Source organism: Anas acuta, chromosome W (genome assembly GCF_963932015.1).
Source record: "Anas acuta chromosome W, bAnaAcu1.1, whole genome shotgun sequence".
Taxonomy (NCBI): Eukaryota; Metazoa; Chordata; class Aves; order Anseriformes; family Anatidae; genus Anas; species Anas acuta.
The window spans coordinates 11,971,867-11,991,243 of record NC_089016.1 but is presented as its reverse complement, the minus strand read 5'-3'; the positions used below and the strand labels follow the sequence as shown (position 1 = coordinate 11,991,243).

Below are 19,377 nucleotides of genomic sequence, written 5' to 3'. Positions count from 1 at the left end.
CCTGGCTGGAGGCAGGGCCCCCCTAATCCTGGTCAGAATCTTCTTCGTTTCTGTGTTTGAAGGACTGTCTGCTGGAAGTTGGAGCAGCAAACTTTTCAGAGAATCCCTTTTTCCTGATTGTTTTCTTTTGCAACTCACGTACCCGTGCCTCTAGGGTCGCGGTAGATTTTCCATCCCATTTTCTCATGTCCTCTCCATGGTCTCGTAAGTAAAACCACAGGGTGGCACGGGGTGAGTACCCACCATATCGTCTTCCTTGTGTGGGTGAACGCCTACCCCTGACAGCTGAGACACTGCTTTGTACAGGTACAGAGGAGAATAATCTCTCTTCAAGTTGGTGAACCTTTTCAGAAAGTTTCTCCCAAGTGTTCTCTTTTGGTCGTTGGACACTGGTTGGTTCAGGTTGGGGGGAAGATAGATTCTCTTTAAGTTGGTGGACCTCTTCAGAAAGTTTCTCCACAGCTGAGACGCAGGCCTGTAAGGAAGAGGAAAGACTTTCTTCGTACTGCCGGAGTTGTTTAGCCGCTTCATCCACTGTGGGTTCCTCATCCTCTTTCCAGGCCATTATTGCCAATGAGCTGGCATATGATGATGGTGCACTCCGTACAAACTTCCGCCACATGGGCCGTGTACACTTGACTTCATCTGGATCTTTGGATGTTTGTCTGAGGTCTGGATCCTCATAAATCACTTCCCGTACGGCTAATTCCCTCAGGTACTGGATTCCCTTCTCCATAGTGGTCCACTTGCCTGGTACACATAAAAGTTCTTCCTTGAAGGGATACCTTTCCCTCACAGCTGAGAGGAGACGCCTCCAGAGGCTGGTGGATTGTGCTCCATCTGCAATTGCTTTGTCAATGCCGGCGTCTCGAGCAAGGGATCCCAGCCGCTTGGCTTCCCTGCCGTCTAATTCCACACAATTGGCTCCAGAGTCCCAGCACCGGAGCAGCCAGGTGACAAGCTGCTCACCTATACAGCGACCAAAATCTTTTCGCACATCTCGTAGCTCACGTTCGTTTAGGCTTCGGGTAGTTACTGTTGCTTTTTCGGCATCCTCATCTTCCTCCTCCTGAATCCTTGATGGCCCAGCGTCGTCGTCATCTTCGTCATCTCTATACCTAGTTTTGGCAGAAGCCTTACCTGGATTGGCAGAAGACTCTCTGCGTTCTAAACGACCTGAATCTCTATACCATTTTTTCACCTTCTCTACAGGGGCAGCTTGCACTGCTACTGCTCGTTTCTCTGACTTTGTTACAGGGTCTGCCACAGGGGTTGGAATACCCTCTGCAGGGGCAGCTTGCACTGCTACAGCTCGTTTCTCTGACCGTGTTACAGGGTCTGCCACAGGGGTTGGAATACCCTCTGCAGGGTCAACTTGCACTGCTACAGCTCGTTTCTCTGACACAACCACAGGAGTTGGAGCGGCTGCAGGAGCTGGAGCAGTTGCAGGAACCGGAGCTGGAGCGGCTGCAGGAGCTGGAGCTGGAGCAGTTGCAGGAACTGGGACTGGAGCGGCTGCAGGAGCTGGGACTGGAGCGGCTGCAGGAGCTGGAGCGGCTGCAGGAGCTGGAGCTGGAGCGGCTGCAGGAGCTGGAGCTGGAACGGCTGTAGGAACTGGGACTGGAGCGGCTGCAGGAGCTGGAGCTGGAACGGCTGTAGGAACTGGGACTGGAGCGGCTGCAGGAACTGGGACTGGAGCGGCTGCAGGAGTTGGGACTGGAGCGGCTGCAGGAGCTGGAGCTGGAGCGGCTGCAGGAACCGGATATGGAGCGGCTGCAGGAGCTGGAGCTGGAGCTGGAGCGGCTGCAGGAACCGGATCTGGAGTGGCTGCAGGAGCTGGAGCTGGAGCGGCTGCAGGAACCGGAGCTGGAGCGGCTGCCGAGTCCACCGTAGGGGTCACAGTGGCCGTTGGATCTGTCACAGGGCTTGGAGTGGCCGCAGGGTCTGTCACTAAGTTGATAGCAGTATCAATGGCAGCTCGATAGGCATGAGCCAGGCCCCAGCACGTTACAATGATTTGTGTTACTTTGGAACTGCCAGAATCATGACACCTTTTTTTCAAGCATTCTGCCAGTTTTTGAGGATTTTGCCATTGTTCAGGGGTGAATTTCAAACACACTGGGGGTGCCAACTGCTCTAGATGCCTGCCCATATCCACCCATACTCCCTGCCACCCACAACTATCCTGCCTCCGGGCAGATCTCCGGATGAGCCTCCCAAGTAGTTGTTTAACTTTAAGCAGAACCTGAAGTGCATTCATGAGGCAGAACAACAAGACTATGGTACTCTGAGTATTCCAAAAATATTCAATATCTTGGAGAGCTATTGTGACAAGCTCAGGGGATAAGAGGGTGGTGAAGGAGGAAGGCAGAGTGATCCAGGAGGATACAGGGGTGGTGAAGGAGAAAGGGAGAGTAATCAAGTAAGAAAAAGTATCTTCCCCTTTCCCCTCCACAGATTGACTCTCTAGTGGAGAAAAACAATAGGTATAATTGCTAATAGTTCCCAAGATACTGTTTCCAAAGTACAGAGTCCACGATGTTACTGAGTATAAATACCAAGTTAGAGTCATGACCAGATATCTTATCGTCTCATAAGCCATTGCTATAACACTCAGTACCATAATGATCTGAAACCAGGGCCCGGAGAGGATAAACAACACGACAGAGAGCAAATACGGAAAATAATGTACTATAATACTCAAATTGGAAAACAGGCGCAGCAGAGTTGAGATTAAAGCAATCAGCATCATGACAGGTGACTATTGAGCAGGTCTAATTCTTACACCAATTTTAGTTTAACACACTCTGATCAGATCTGCCGTTATCTCAACCTTTCGGGCCCCATGTTGGGCGCCAAAAAGACTGTCGTGGTTTAACCCGGCCGGCAGCTAAACACCACGCAGCCGTTCGCTCACCCTCCCCCCTCCCTCTCTGGGACGGGGGAGAGAAATGGAAAGTGAAGCCCGTGAGTTGAGATAAAGACAGTTTAATAAGACAGGAAAATAATAATAACAAAAATAATAATAACAATAATAATAATAATGATACAATAGTGATAATATGAAAGGATAATAGTATGTACAAACAAGTGATGCACAATGCAATTGCTCACCACTCGCTGACCGATGCCCAGCCTAACCCCGAGCAGTCCGGCTCCCTCCCCCCGGCTAGCCACCCCTATATATTGTTTAGCATGACGTCAGATGGTATGGAATACCCCTTTGGCTAGTTTGGGTCACCTGTCCTGGGTCTGTCCCCTCCCAGCTCTTACTGCACCCCCAGCCTGCCCGTTGGCAGGACAGAGCAAAAGGCTGAGATGTCCTTGGCTTAGTATAAGCACTGCTCTGCAACAATTAAAGCATCGGGGTGTTATCAGCACTCTTCTCATCCTAAGCCAAAACACAGCATTCCACCAGCTACTAGGAAGAAAATTAATTCTGTTCTAACTGAAACCAGGACAATGAGTAAGAAAAAATATCTTCCCCTTTCCCCTCCACAGATTGACTCTCTAATGGAAAAAAACAATAGGTATAATTGCTAATAGTTCCCAAGATACAGTTTCCAAAGTACAGAGTTGACGATGTTACTGAGTACAAATACCAAGTTAGAGTCATGACCAGATATCTTATCGTCTCATAAGCCATTGCTATAACACTCAGTACCATAATGATCTGAAACCAGGGCCCGGAGAGGATAAACAACATGACAGAGAGCAAATACGGAAAATATTGTGCTATAATACTCAATTTGGAAAACAGGCGCAGCAGAGTTGAGATTAAAGCAATCAGCATTATGACAAGTTACTATTAAGCAGGTCTAATACTTACACCAATTTTAGTTTAACACACTCTGGTCAGATCTGCCGTTATCTCAACCTTTCGGGCCCCACGTTGGGCGCCAAAAAGACTGTCGTGGTTTAACCCGGCTGGCAGCTAAACACCACGCAGCCGTTCGCTCACCCTCCCCCCTCCCTCTCTGGGATGGGGGAGAGAAATGGAAAGTGAATCCAGTGAGTTGAGATAAAGACAGTTTAATAAGACAGGAAAATAATAATAACAAAATAATAATAACAATAATAATAATAATAATACAATGGTGATAATAGGAAAGTAATAATAATATGTACAAACAAGTGATGCACAATGCAATTGCTCACCACTTGCTGACCGATGCCCAGTCTAACCCCGAGCAGTCCGGCCCCCTCCCCCCGGCTAGCCACCCCTATATATTGTTTAGCATGACGTCAGATGGTATGGAATACCCCTTTGGCTAGTTTGGGTCACCTGTCCTGGGTCTGTCCCCTCCCAGCTCTTACTGCACCCCCAGCCTGCCCGTTGGCAGGACAGAGCAAAAGGCTGAGATGTCCTTGGCTTGGTATAAGCACTGCTCTGCAACAATTAAAGCATCGGGGTGTTATCAGCACTCTTCTCATCCTAAGCCAAAACACAGCATTCCACCAGCTACTAGGAAGAAAATTAATTTTGTTCTAACTGAAACCAGGACAATGCTATAATGATGCTGTGATGACACTGAGATGACGCTGTTATGATGCTGTGATAATGCTGTGATAATGCTCTGATTGTGCTGTTAGGATGCTGTAATGATGCTGTGATGACGGTATGATGATGCTGTTACGACGCTGCGATGACACTGCAAAGACGCTGTGATGATGCTGTGATGATGCTCTTGTGATGCTGTGATGACGCTGTGATGACACTGATTATACTGTGATGACTCTGTGATGAAGCTGCGATGACGCTGCGATTACACTGTGATGATGCTTTGATTACTCTGTGATGCCGTTGTGATGACGCTGCTAAGACGCTCTAATGATGCTGTGATTACGCTGTGATGACACTATGATGATGCTGTGATGATGGTCTGATGATGCTCTTGTGACGCTGTGATGATGCTGTTATTACGCTGTGATGACGCTGTGCTGATTCTGTGCTTACGCTGTTATGACGCTGGGATGATGCTGTGATGAGGCTGTGATGACGCTGTGATGACGCTGCGATGATGCTATGATGATGCTGTTATGGTGCTGTGATGACACTATGATGACGTTATGATGATGCTGGTATTACGCTGCCATAATGCTGCAATTACTGCGATGACGCTGTGATGACGCAGTGACGATGCTGTGATTACGCTGTGATGATGCTGTGATGATGCTGTGATGACACTGTGATGACGCTCTGATGATTTTGTGATGATGCTCTTGTGACGCTGTGGTTATGCTGCGATGACGCTGTGATGATGCTATGATGATGCCGTGATGACGCTGTGATGAAACTGATTATACTGTGATGACGCTGTGATGAAGCTGCGATGACGCTGCGATTACACTGTGATGATGCTTTGATTACTCTGTGATGCCCTTGTGATGACGCTGCTAAGACGCTCTGATGATGCTGTGATTACGTTGTGATGATGCTGTTATGATGATGCAATGACGCTTTGATGACATTGCGATGATTCCGTGATGATGCTGTGATGATGCTGTGATGATGCTCTTATGACGCTACGATGATGCTGTGATGATGTTCTGATGACGCTGTGATGATGCGGTCATGATGCTGTGATGACTCTGTGATGATGCTGTTATTACGCTGTGATGACGCTGTGATGACGCTGTGCTGATTCTGTGCTTACGCTCTTATGACCCTGTGATGATGCTGTGATGACGCTATGATAATGCGGTGATGGCGCTGGGATGACGCTGTGATGACACTGTGATGATGATGTGATGATGCTGTGATGACGCTATTATGACGCTGTGATGACGCTGTGATGACGTTGTGCTGATTCTGTGCTTACGCTGTTATGACGCTCTGATGATGCTATGATGATGCTGTTATGGCGCTGTGATGACACTATGGTGACGTTATGATGATGCTGGTATTACGCTGCAATAATGCTGCAATTACTGCGATGACGCTGTGATGACGCCGTGATGATGCTGTGCTTCTGCTGTGATGACGCTGTGATGATGCTGTGATGACGCTCTGATGATTCTGTGATGATGCTGTGATGACACTGTGATGATGCTGTGATGATACTGTGATGATGCTCTTGTAATGCTGTGCTTACGCTGTTATGGCGCTGTGATGATGCTGTGATGACGCTGTGATGACGCTCTGATGACACTGATTATACTGTGATGACGCTGTGATGAAGCTGCGATGACGCTGCGATTACACTGTGATGATGCTTTGATTACTCTGTGATGCCATTGTGATGACGCTGCTAAGACACTCTGATGATGCTGTGATTATGTTGTGATGATGCTCTGACGACCGTGTGATGACGCTGTGATGATGCTGTTATGATGATGCGATGACGCTTTGATGACATTGCGATGATTCTGTGATGATGCTGTTATGACGCTCTGATGATGCTGTGATGATGTTCTGATGACGCTGTGATGGTGCTGTTCTGACGCTGTAATGACGCTGTGATGATGCTGTGATTATGCTGAGATGGTGCTGTTATGACGCTGTAATTTTGCAATGATTACACTATGATAATGCTGTGATGATGCTGTTATGACACTGTGATGATGCTATAATGACGCTGTGATTACATTGTGATGACGCTGTGATGATGCTGTGATGATGCTATGATGATGCTGTGTTGACCCTGTGATTATTCTCTGATGACGCTATGATGACACTGTGATGACTCTGTAATGGCACTGTGATGACGCTGTGATAATGCAGATATGATGCTGAGATGGTGCTGTTATGATGCTGTAATGATGCTATGATGATGCTGTGATGATGCTGTGATGATGCTGTTATGACGCTGCGATGATGCTGTGATGACCCTGTGATGACGCTGTGATGACGCTGCCATGATGCTGTGATGACGCTGTGTTGATGCTGTGTTGATGCTATAATGATGCTGTGATGACACTGAGATGACGCTGTTATGATGCTGTGATAATGCTGTGATAACGCTCTGATTGTGCTGTTAGGATGCTGTAATGATGCTGTGATGATGGTATGATGATGCTGTTATGATGCTGCGATGACACTGCAAAGACGCTGTGATGATGCTATGATGATGCCGTGATGACGCTGTGATGATGCTGTGATGATGCTCTTGTGACGCTGTGATGACGCTGTGATGACACTGATTATACTGTGATGACGCTGTGATGATGCTATGATGGTCCTGTGATGACGCTGTGATGAAGCTGCAATGACGCTGTGCTGATTCTGTGCTTACGCTGTTATGAGGCTCTGATGATGCTATGATGATGCTGTTATGGCGCTGTGATGACACTATGATGACGTTATGATGATGCTGGTATTACGCTGCAATAATGCTGCAATTACTGCGATGACGCTGTGATGACGCTGTGATGACGCCGTGATGACGCTGTGATGACGCTGTGATGACGCTCTGATGATTCTGTGATGATGCTGTGATGACACTGTGATGACGCTCTGATGATGCTGTGATGATGCTCTTGTGATGCTGTGATTACGCTGTGTTGGCGCTGTGATGATGGTATGATGATGCCGTGATGACGCTGTGATGATGCTGTGATGATGCTCTTGTGATGCTGTGATGACGCTGTGATGACACTGATTATATTGTGATGACGCTGTGGTGAAGCTGCGATGACGCTGCGATTACACTGTGATGATGCTTTGATTACTCTGTGATGCTGTTGTGATGGCGCTGCTAAGACGCTCTGATGATGCTGTGATGATGCTCTTGTGACGCTGTGATGATGCTGTTGTGAGAAACACTCCATAGCTAATAACTTAGGCTCAGGCGAGGATCTCAGTGAAGTAGTAATTTATTCGCGATTGCAATGGCGGGCGCCCCACAAGCAGGAGAGAGCGCATCTACTAGTTCCAAAACACAGTTTATATACCTTTTGATGGCAGGACCCTCCCCTGTTTCCCCACTGAGTGGGTAATCCAGGTTCACAATCTATCTGATGCTTCACAAACAATGCATGGCCTTCAGTTGCTGGCTTGTTAAATTTCAAATTTCTTTTGACATTTTTACTGCTTGAAGTGGTAATGTTTCTTCACTTATCTGACTTGACTTGACACCGTGATTTTCACCTAATTGTTCTAAGGAGTCTGGTTGTCTGCATTTTACTAGGTCGCCTGCTAAACTTTCTTATCACTGTAAGCATATCTCAGTACCACATTCCCTCCTTCTAAACAATGTAACTCTGAAAAAACAACATTTCTATTCCCACAATTCCCCCCTTTTCGTTTTTTTATAGACTGTTGATTTTTGCAAAACCTTTCTCTAAGGTGTAATTTGATAGACTTCTTCTTCTTTGCTTTCTTTGCTTTCCATCTCCTCATTATCTCCTTATCTGAGTAAGGTGGTAGCTCCATGGTCATTTGTTTCAATAGTGCGGTTTCAGTTAACCACTGTACTAGTCCTCTTACACAGAGGATAATGCAGCAACCAATGGCTGTCAAAACTCCTACAACTACGATCAATGTTGCAAATATGCCTACTTTTTTTTTTTTTTTTTTTTTTCTGCCAATTCACTGGCAAGGGTGGTAAGCCCTTGCAATGCTCTTGTTACTGAGCCATCTGGAACACTATTGTTGGGTATAAGAGTGCAACAATGGTTGCTCAGTATTACACACACAAACACACCTCCTTCCTCTGCGAGCATCATATCTAATGCTATCCTGTTTTCCCAAGCCATTTTGCTGATGGCATCTAGTTGTTCAGCGATTCCTCTCATCGCTTCCTTGGTATAATTGATGAATCTCTGCTGTTTATAATAGAAAAAATTAATCCAATCCACATTTTTATTGATTGTTACCCACCAGAACAGTGACTCAAACCCTGCAGCAATTTGATTTCTGGCTTTATGTTCATCTGGAACTCCTCTAGGTACCCCAATAGAATCTATGTATACTCTATCATCAAATGATATTCCTAAGCCTCTTTTACTTCTTCTGGGTATTTGTGATGTTTCTGCTGCAAAAAATCACAGAATCACAGAATTTCTAGGTTGGAAGAGACCTCAAGATCATCGAGTCCAACCTCTAAAAATGCCAGGGTGAAATTCTCTTTCAAATGCCAGGGTGAAGGGTATAGCTAATTGAACAAGTGCACAAGTGCGTTTCCAATTAGATGGTAGGGTGGACCGTAAGATCTTCCCTCCACCGTACCACCAGAGATCTGCCCTGGGGATCTCTAGTCTTGAGCAGTTTCCCATCAAGTCCTTGGTAGCACAAGGCAAATTCTCCCAGATGCCAGGTAGCACTCACACCCTGCCGTGAGAGGCAAGCTGTATGGTTACCTATAGCTGTAGAGAATGCAGGGGGAACCGTGATATTGTTATCATGCAAGAAACAGCAAAGAGAGACTTACAGGCCTCATTTCCCCAGGCAGTCTTTTCTTGGTACAATGCAATCATACATCGCATGCCTTGGGAGTCTTTGGTCCACCCCCATGGGAAGGGCACTATCTGGGCAATCGGTCATCCGGAGGCACAAGCATAGCAGTAGCTACGGTTGAGACTCTGGACAGTATATTTGACCCATTCTGTCCAGGCATTCACATCCCCATACCCTGTTTGAATCTCAAATGTTTGAACTGCCACATTTCAGAGGCCCTCTTGTTTTCTCTCCTGTTTTCTCCTTGAGTTTCTCCCTTTCTCTGATGGCAATAGAGGATAGTTTCCATACAGCTATTCTCAATCTGGCTGTTGGGTCTCTCCCAGTTATTTATTCTTTCTGCTCAATTGTCATTGGGCATTTAAATCTCCACAAGCTAGCACCTCACAAGCATCAAACGTGACGGCTTGTGGTAAATAACCCTCTGTCACAGTCACCCATATTTTGATGGGGTATCCCATTTTTGCTATTATCTGGTCATGCCTTTTCCAAGTTACCAATTGACCGAGGACTTCTTTGAGGCCTAGAATCACTAAAAACAAAATTAGTAATCAATTTTTCCCCGTCATTATTCTTAAACCTTAGGTTTCCAAATAATTATCACAGAATCATAGAATCACAGAATTTCTAGGTTGGAAGAGACCTCAAGATCATCGAGTCCAACCTCTAACCTAACACTAACAGTCCCCACTAAACCATATCCCTAAGCTCTACATCTAAACGTCTTTTGAAGACTTCCAGGGATGGTGACTCCACCACCTCCCTGGGCAACCTGTTCCAGTGCCTCACAACCCTTTCAGTAAAGAAGGTCTTCCTAACATCTAACCTAAAACTCCCCTGGCGCAACTTTAGCCCATTCCCCCTCGTCCTGTCACCAGGCACGTGGGAGAACAGGCCAACCCCCACCTCGCTACAGCCTCCTTTGAGGTATCTGTAGAGAGCGATAAGGTCGCCCCTGAGCCTCCTCTTCTCCAGGCTGAACAAGCCCAGCTCCCTCAGCAGCTCCTCGTAGGACTTGTTCTCCAGGCCCCTCACCAGCTTCGTCGCCCTTCTCTGGACCCGCTCAAGCACCTCGATGTCCTTGTAGCGAGGGGCCCAAAACTGATATCGATACAAAAAATAAGATGTACACTACTACTATAACAACCCCCCTTTGGGAGCACTGCAATTCACTATAGGTCTGTTCTTTCTCTCAATCACAAGTCACAGTCATTAGTTACCTGTGAAAATAAAAGGTTAGTTTACAATTGTAAGCTCTTATCCTGCTCAGAGTCCACTATGAGATTTTTCTCTTCAATTTCAACTTCCAGCAAGTCTTTTGTAGGAACAGCTTCCCAGGTACTAGTGTCGACGGACGCCTTCACTCGAGTATAGTGAGTCCAACCTTTTTCCACAGTTCTTAGGCTGTTTCAGTGGTTAGTAATTGTCCTTCCCATTCAGGCCGGAGTTGACTCTTTCCAGGTCCAAATCAGGACCCGGTTTCCTGGGTGATGGTGGTGAATGGGGAATTCCAAAGGTGGGGTTTGAGCCAACAACCCACAGGTCCTGAGAAATGACAAAGAAGAGGACAACCCCAGAATACAGTTCTTAAGAAAACTCTCTTGTTTTGAATTGTGGTATCTCATCCCTTCTGCCCAGATAGGGCAATCTGAACAGCATCTCATATGGTGAAATTCCTATGTCCTTTCTTGGTGCTGTTTAAACCTGTAGGAGTAAGCATTTTACCCAAGGAAGCTGGGTTTCTAACACTAGTTTAGTTAATTGCTTCTTTAATGTCTGATTCATTCGCTCTACTTTCCCAGAAGAGGAGGGGTGCCAGGGGCTGTGAAAATCCCACTCAATCTCTAAGACCTGCTTTAACCCTTGCAGTAAAGCTTTACACCCATCCAGTCACGTGGTCAATTAGGACAAACAAATAACTCAGTAAAATCTACCTGTATACTTTGGAAAGGTCAAATCCCTGGCTCCCGTCCTCTTCTAGATGGGTTACAGAAGACCTTTTTATTTACCTTTTGACATATAGTACATCCTCTGCATATGTGCTTTGCTAAAGTGTATATTCCTATACAGACATACTTTCTTAACACAACATCACACGTTGCTTGCACCTCCCAATGACTCTTCTGATGTAAAACAGTTAATATTTGCCTCATTATCACTTTATTCAGCATTTCTCTCCCATCAGGGAGTATGCATTTTCCTTCAGACTTCATAGCTCCTGATTCCTTAAAAAAATCTTTCTTTTAAAACTTTTTAGTTCTTTCTTAATTTTCAACAATTCCCTGAATCCTCTCTGCATTTATTCTTTGTTTTCCTTCAGACATTAGATGCCTTAAATACCTGACTTCTCTTTCTCCATATTGTAATTTATTTTTCAATACTCCCAAGCCCTGCTTTCCCAGAAAGTTAAATAGCTTGTTAGTAGCTTTCTTCACAACTCTTTTCTCCTGTCCTGACAATAGAAAACAATCCACATATTTGTTAACATTAATACCTCCTTGGGAGGTTGTAATTGCTCCAAAATCTTTTTAGAACTTACCCAAATAGATAGGTGGCCCTGTAAACCCCTGAGGTAAAATTGTCCACCTATATTGTTGCTTCCGCCCCCATTTCAGGGTCTTTCCAGTCAGAGGTGAATATACATGTATGTTTGCTCTCAGGGCCAGAGAGCACTCCATTAATAACACTGTTATTCCAGTCTAACAATTTACTATTTGGATGCCCAATTTAATCATCAAATCCCTTCTCAACAAGTTAGTCCCTGCCTTGGGTACATACAATAATTACCCAGTGATCATTTTATCCCCTGGTCTCAGCTTGGTATCCCCCAAAAGTGGCACTGTTATCCCAGCCCCTTCTGCCCCCATCACTTTTTAGGGTTTCATTAGTTAATTTAATCCCTGATACTTTACAAGTCAGTAATGACCTAGCTGTTCCCCGGTGTATTGGGTTTGATGGCAAGGTTCGGGGGGTGTGAGAGGTGTGGGGGTGGGAAACTGCAGTGGCAGCCCCCGTGAGAAAAACCCAGAAGCCTCCCCGTGGCAGATAAGGGACAATTTCATCTGGCCCCAAAGGGGCCCACTGCTGCCCAGACAATTTCATCTGGCCCCAAAGGGGCCAACTGCTGCCCAGAGCCAAGCCATGAGCAATACAGTCCGTGCCTCTGTGAGAGCACATCCACGAAAACAAACAAACAAAGAAACAAACAAAAACCTGCTGCTCAACAGCAGTTGGGAGAGCGAGAACCCCCCCCCCGCAGACACCAAAGTCAGTGCAGAAGGAGGGGGAGGAGGCGCTCCAGGCGCTGGAGCCGAAGCCCCCCTGCGGCCGCTGGAGAGGCCCCTGGTGGAGCAGGCTGTTTCCCCCTCCCCGATGCTTGGGAAATTGATCAAACACCACAGCAAATACGCAAATATACCAAAACTTCTAGACTGTTACTTAGATAATGCCTACATCCCTTCAGCAACCCTTTTAACACTTCCTTTATCTTTCTCCAGCCTGTACTTTTCTAATACCAGCACCAAAGGCTCAGTCAGGGTCCAACTTAATTCCATACCTTTTCCCTCCAAGATACTGAAACAACATATCAATCAATATACCATATTTCATCCCATTTTCCTTCTTTCCACAAAAACAACCTTGACTGTAATATGGTGTTATAATTAATAGTTCCATTTAGGGGTCACTCCGCTCCATCCTCTAGTTTATAAAGTGGCCACCACTGATTACAATATTTGATAAGAGTTCTTTTACTTTCTGTACCCTCTCACATCACTATATCCCTCCAATGTGTTAGTATACATCCTAGGGGGCTTTTCCTCGGGATTTCTTTGCTCTGAACTTTTCCTATTGTAATCTACAGTGGTTAATATTCCACCGTTTTCCTAGAAGCTCTTTACTAGTCAATCCCAATCCCTCCAAAATCCACAATATATAGATACACAAGTAAAATCAGACCACTGTAAATTAACTGCCTGTAGACAATTACACTGAGGACATTTAAACCTGATGAGCCGATAATATGCCTGGGCAAATTTTGTTCCCTTAGACATACACCTCAATGGCAGTTCTTATATTTACATATTTACATATTAACATATGTATAAAAGAACACTTTAACAAAAACGCCTGGGCTTTTGTATATACAATATGCAATGTACAGTTATTATTCCAGTTAGAATTATTCCTCAGCAGCTGCAAACATTATGCCAGTTGCCATTAAAGCTCGCTTACCCTTTTCCTGTCTCTTTCTTAAAATCTCGGACATCCCTGGAGTTAATGGGGATGGCCACATGTTCCTAGTCACTGGTCCCTGAGTGCTAGAATCAGAGTTGTTATTGGCATCTCCCTGGGGTTGCAGATTAAGAAGCCCGGGAGTCAGAGGGGTTGCAGGTGGGGGTGGTGGAATATAGGGAGGCAGTGGGGCTGGGATCTCTAATTCTCGTTTTTTTCTTACGCCTCCCATCCCCTCCTTTTTCTTTTAGAGGATATAAATTGTCTCGAGTTTCCGAGCTGATTCACAAACGTGCATATTCACTTTCTTCCAAACTAAAAGGTTCCTTTGAGTTTACACAAATATTTAGGCCTGACAAACCCAATCTTCAAAAGACCCAAATATGGGCCAGTAAAGGTGGTCTCCTCAAATCTGTTTACCACCCCAAACTTCAACACAATAATGTATCATTTTTACTTTATTCCTTCCCCTCCTAAAAGGGGAATCCTGCCAATTTTTAATCATTAATCCCGGATAACCTAACATCAGATGTTACCCCACCCATGGGACCAGAAGGCTTACTCTTCTTCTGTCCCATCTTCCGGAACACCTTCACACACACACGCATGAATCGCTTCCCCCTTTTTGTGGCCCAGTCCCTCGCGGGATATGGGAACCGCACTATCGAGGGGTCCACACTTGCTTCATCCGCAATTGGACGTCTCGTTTGTTGTGTTCCGGGATACCCAACCCCAACCGAACGGATCACCGGCCTATACTTACCCACCCCGTGGGTCTTCGTTTGGGCTTCATGCACAAATGTTGCCTGGGGTTTACCGGTTTTATTTTCCTGTGTCTAATTTTGGGTTCGTCGGTGAAGGATCTGAATAAAAGTAGTCCTAGCGAAGGCCGCTGGTAACAGCAAGGCGCCCCCTCCGAAGGTCTTTCAATCAGGTTGCCTTCATCCAAGTCACGGCACCAAATTGTTATAAGTTAGACCACACAATTTACTGGTCTATTGAAATTATTTTATTAATCAAGTAAGCAGACACAAGCAAAACAGTGCTGGGCAGCTGGGGAGTCTCCGCTCCACCATGGCACGCAACTTCCCCTTTCCAGTGTTGCTGTTTTACAGCATTGAAGTTCCGGCTTGTCGAGACATGTTGACTTGTCAAGACCTGTCGACTTGTCGAGACCTGTCGCCTTGTCGACTTGTCGAGACTTGTTCTGAGGCTGCGCAGTCTGTTGTTGGGGGTCGTTATTCTTCCTCCGGTGATCACACGTTGTGCTTGTGTTCAGGTGGGGGCAAAATAGGATGTCTTGCGGTGGATGGGTAGTATCTTACAGAATCTTTGTTTTAACAAGGATGTTTACCCAACCCCCTTTCCCCATTTGTCCCCATGTTACAATGCCTTGAGTTGTGAAACCTTATCTCCTCAGTAGATTCTTTAAATTCTTAAGGACAATGAACAACCCCCTACTAATTTATCACAGGCACAAGGCTTGGCTGTGTCTAGCCAAGAAGCTGCGAGGCCAGCAGCAGGGCCCTGGCTTGGAAGGTGCTTCTGAGGTGACTTGTGTCTGGTTGGCTGAGAGGCCGCAAGGAGCCTGCTGGATTGGGATGCCTACTTCAGGAGTGGTTTCCACCCTGATGGAGCCTGCTTTGGTAGTAGGAAAGAGCAGGAGAAAAAAAAAAAGAAAAAAAAAAAGATACAAACCACCCTAAGAGGTGGGCACTGGCCATGAGGAGGAAGAAATTTCCAGGGGAACAACTGGTCTTGCTGCTAGAGACTGAGGCAAAGAAGGCATTAAATACCTCAGCCTTTACCTCATCTCTTGGCACCAGGTTTCCCCCCACATCCAATAATTTATGATGATTCTTAATCCTCTTGAAAGTATTTCTATAAGCAGTGTTTATTGTCTTTGACATGAATGGATTGATTAAGCTCCAGCTGGGCTTTGGCCCTTCTAACTTTGTCCTGCACAGCCCCATAACATTTAGGACACAGTTGCAGAGAAACTGACAGCATGCATGAGAATGAAGCACAGAAAAAGTAGAATCTGGCAGCCTTCCACGCATTACCATTCTGTGACTGTGTTGCAGTTCCATTCAACTGGTTACTCCTGTATTATCCAAACGCTGGTTTAGTGGAGGACTAGCTAGTGTTAGGTCAGAGGTTGGACTTGATGATCTTGAGGTCTCTTCCAACCTAGACAATTCTGTGTGATTCTGTGTCCCCTGTACCTCCCAATGCTGCTGTCTTGTCAGAGACAGCACAATCACATGAATGCTGAACTGTCTGCCTTCAGATAGGAACAGCTGACAGAAGGGAGCATCAGTGTGGTGGGAACTTGAGAAACTACAGGATTTTGTCTAAAGAAACCTCTAGACATTTACAAGGAGAAGAGCCCAGTCCTGAACGAGAGGGAGAGTAACCCCACACATCAGAGGAAACTAGGACACTGCTGAGTACACAGGACAAGGAGGGCCTGGGCACCACAGGGGGTTGCCATACGAGCAGTGGTGCCTGCTCACCAGGAACCAGGCCAGCTTCCTACAGAGCTGCCTCATGAGGAGCATGGCCACCAAGAAGATCTGAGTTACCATACTCAGCTCTGATACAGTATGACACCACAAGTACAAGTCTCTACAACTAACCAGTAAAGAGGTACAGGTCTGGGATTCTCTAGGCCATCCTGGTTTGGAGAGGTGCAAGGGCTATGACAAGGTTCAAAGTCCCAGCAGGACCCAGGTCTTTCTCTCCATGGCTATGGCTGTTGTTTCTGCCACTGACACCGATTAGGAGACAGCTGATCGTTAAAGCACCAGGGCATCATTGCCTCCTCATCCCCACCCATGAAGCAGGCAGGGGTCGTACCATTCTCCTGCACTTGGCCATGCACATCCCCATCTCCTATTGCCCCACAAAGAGCCCTGAGCAACCTGTCAAGGAAAAAATCTCCCTTCCCAGGGGACAGGGGTCAAGGCCTGGCCCTTGTGCTTTGTGACACACATCCAGTTTTCCTACACATCAGTGTCACCTTCACATTGCCTTTGTCTCCTTGTCCTCACTGCCTCCAGGGTTCTGCTCTAATGAGCTCCAAGGGAGGCTGTGTCAGTGCTGGCCCTCAGGGGGACACTGCAGGAAACTTGCCTCTGACTTGCACTTCTGGAGAGATGTCTTCAATTGTCTCTGAGTGCCTGAGGTTCATGGGCTCATCAGCCAAGCCCCCAGAGGGGTGATTCCAGTGCCTTGGGCTGGTGCTGTGCTGCTGAGCTGTGCCAGGCTCGTGAGACAGAGAAAACACATTTCAGAAAGTCCCATGAAGCAGAGACAGCGCTGTGCCCAGGAGCAGCTCCTCTGCACAGCGCAGCAGGGCTGGGGGCTCTGACTGCAGCTGGCATGGGGAGAGGAGAGAAGGAGAAAGGGCTTGAGGGCAATTGTCAGTGGGAGGATGCTGAGAGCTGCCTTCCAGGAGAAACCTGCACAGCCCTTGACAAGGTAAGTGTAAACAAGAATATTCTGTCCATCTTCACTTCTACTGCAACTTCAGTGCTCCCAGCTGTCTCAACTTTCTTCTCAGAGAAATCCCTGACCATGTTCATCATGCTAACCGTTACAGGGATAACGACTAGATAACAAAAGAAAATTCTACCTTGCTTGGGGCATGTAGAGCTGCTCTCTTGCCACTGCCACCCTCTCCTGCTGAGCCCTGTGGTGGGGTCAGGCCCAGCTGCTCCTGGAGCTTGGTGCCAGTGCTGCTGTGGGGCTGTGCTGGGACTGCAGGCAGGGACAGGCAGTGGGCACGGCAGTGGCACAGCTGGCCTCCACTGCAGCACTTCCCTCCTAAGGGGGGATCTCCTCCGAGGTGGACTGAGCAGAGCTCAAGTGCTCAATCTGGTGTGAGCAGGCCGAGGAGAGCTCTGCAGCCCCAGGGCACACAGCAGCCCCAGCAAAGGAGCCTGGCGAGTGATTCCTTGCAGCCCTGGGGCAATGGCAGTGACCCCATGAGCTGGGTCTGCCTCCCAGCCTGCCCAGTATGGCCGTGCAGAGTGTCCCCATGCCCCAGGAACCACAGCCCCCTCACTCTGCAGAGCAGCACCACCAGCTGGGGCTGGGGCTGGGGCTGGGAGTGGGAGGGTGCTTCCCTGAGTGTCTTCTAGGCCGGCTTCAGGCTTCTGGACTTGAGTGTGATCTCCGCTGTGCACAAGGAGCTGAGAGACTGCCAACAGACATGGGGCTGGAACATTGCCTGCAAGGTCCCTCCTGCCCTACAGCCTCCCAGGACTGGCATGGAACTGGCTCCTGTGTGGCAGAGAGCCTGGGAGCCCAGCAGGTGTGCCATGAGCTTGGAGGATCACAACCAGATAATTTCTACCTGGGCAGGTCCTGGCCCAAAAAGGGGGTGTTTTGTAGGTGAGGTATGTGGGTAGTTAGGGTCTGGCGGCTGGAAGACGTCACGCTGTATGGAAAGGTGGAGCCCCTCCCTTGATGGACAGTAGCGTGTGGTCTGTGATGTAAGCAAGCGCAAGTGATGCTATGGGCCTCGGGTATATAACCCCATGTGACTCGACAATAAACGCCATTTGCCATCCACCACATTGGTGTCTGTGAGCCGATGGACCGAGCGGCCTGGGGTTGGTCGTCGTGCCGTTCCTGAACCAGGTTGCCACTGCCCCCTGAAGGCAACAAGTCGTGCCGAAACCCGGGAAAACTCCTGGATTTGGGTGAATGGCGGCCGGAGTGGCGGGACCAGCCCGGCGGGGAGGACTCTCCCGGACCAACAAGGAAGATGGAAGCCCTTGTGAAGGTCGTATCAAAATTATGGAAGCTATGGGTTGGCTCAGCTGAGGAAGCCAGGGGTGGCGGTGGGGAACCAGAGCCTGAGGAAATCTGGGAGAGACCACCGCCATGTGTGCCCCAATACGGCGCCGAACTAGAAGACGAAGGGTGGGGCGAAGAAGCCTCCGGCGGGAACGGGAAAGAAGGGCTAGGTTTTACTAACACGTGCAAATGGGAGAAAGAGAATGGCTGTGGGGGCGACCGGGTAGGAGGTAAAAGCGTGAGAGAGGGGCAGAGAGCCAATCAGAATGGCCATCCGAAAAAATGCTCTTGTGGGGAAAACACCTCGCCGAGAAGGCGGCGGGGCGAGCCACGAGGGAGAGAACGGCCCGCCCGCAGGGGTGGGGGGCGGGGCCAGAGCAGGGAGCAGCTCGCCCGCAGGGGTGGTAGGCGGGGCCCGAACTCGATGGGAGGGTACCAGAACTCGGAGGTGACCAGTCAGTCGAGCTCCGACTCCGGATCAGATACCGATTCAAATTCGGAGGAGGAAATGGGGACAGATAGCAAAAATATCCCCATCCGAAATAAAGCTGCACCGCGAGGGGGAGAAATTCCTCTCACGGATTGGAGGAAAATTAAGATTGCGTGTGCCGTCTGGGCTCTATCGGCCATGCTAGCGTTGCCGGTCTGGGTGACAGACAGGGGGCAGAGGGTTCACTCACCAATAAACCCTAAGGATGTACAAGGGATTGTTAAAGCCATTGTGGATAAAGGGCTTCATTCTGCAATGGTCTCCACCCTCATAGATGGTGTTTTCAGGGGAGATGACATGCTCCCGTTTGATATAAAACAAACTTGTGGACTGATCTTTGATGGGGGGGGATGATCATTTTTAAATGAGAATGGGGGGACAACTGTATGAGACAACTGGCCCAAGTAACTGGGGCGGATCACACACTCTATGGCTCTAGCCTACAGCGGCT

General features: G+C 47.7%; 1 long non-coding RNA gene across 1 annotated transcript in view; it reads left to right on the top strand.

Moving 5' to 3' along the window:
• The window catches only part of LOC137846970 (uncharacterized), a 475,040-nt gene that overhangs the window by 114,646 nt on the left and 341,017 nt on the right, over positions 1 to 19,377 (top strand). The gene's annotated exons all lie outside the window — the stretch shown is intronic.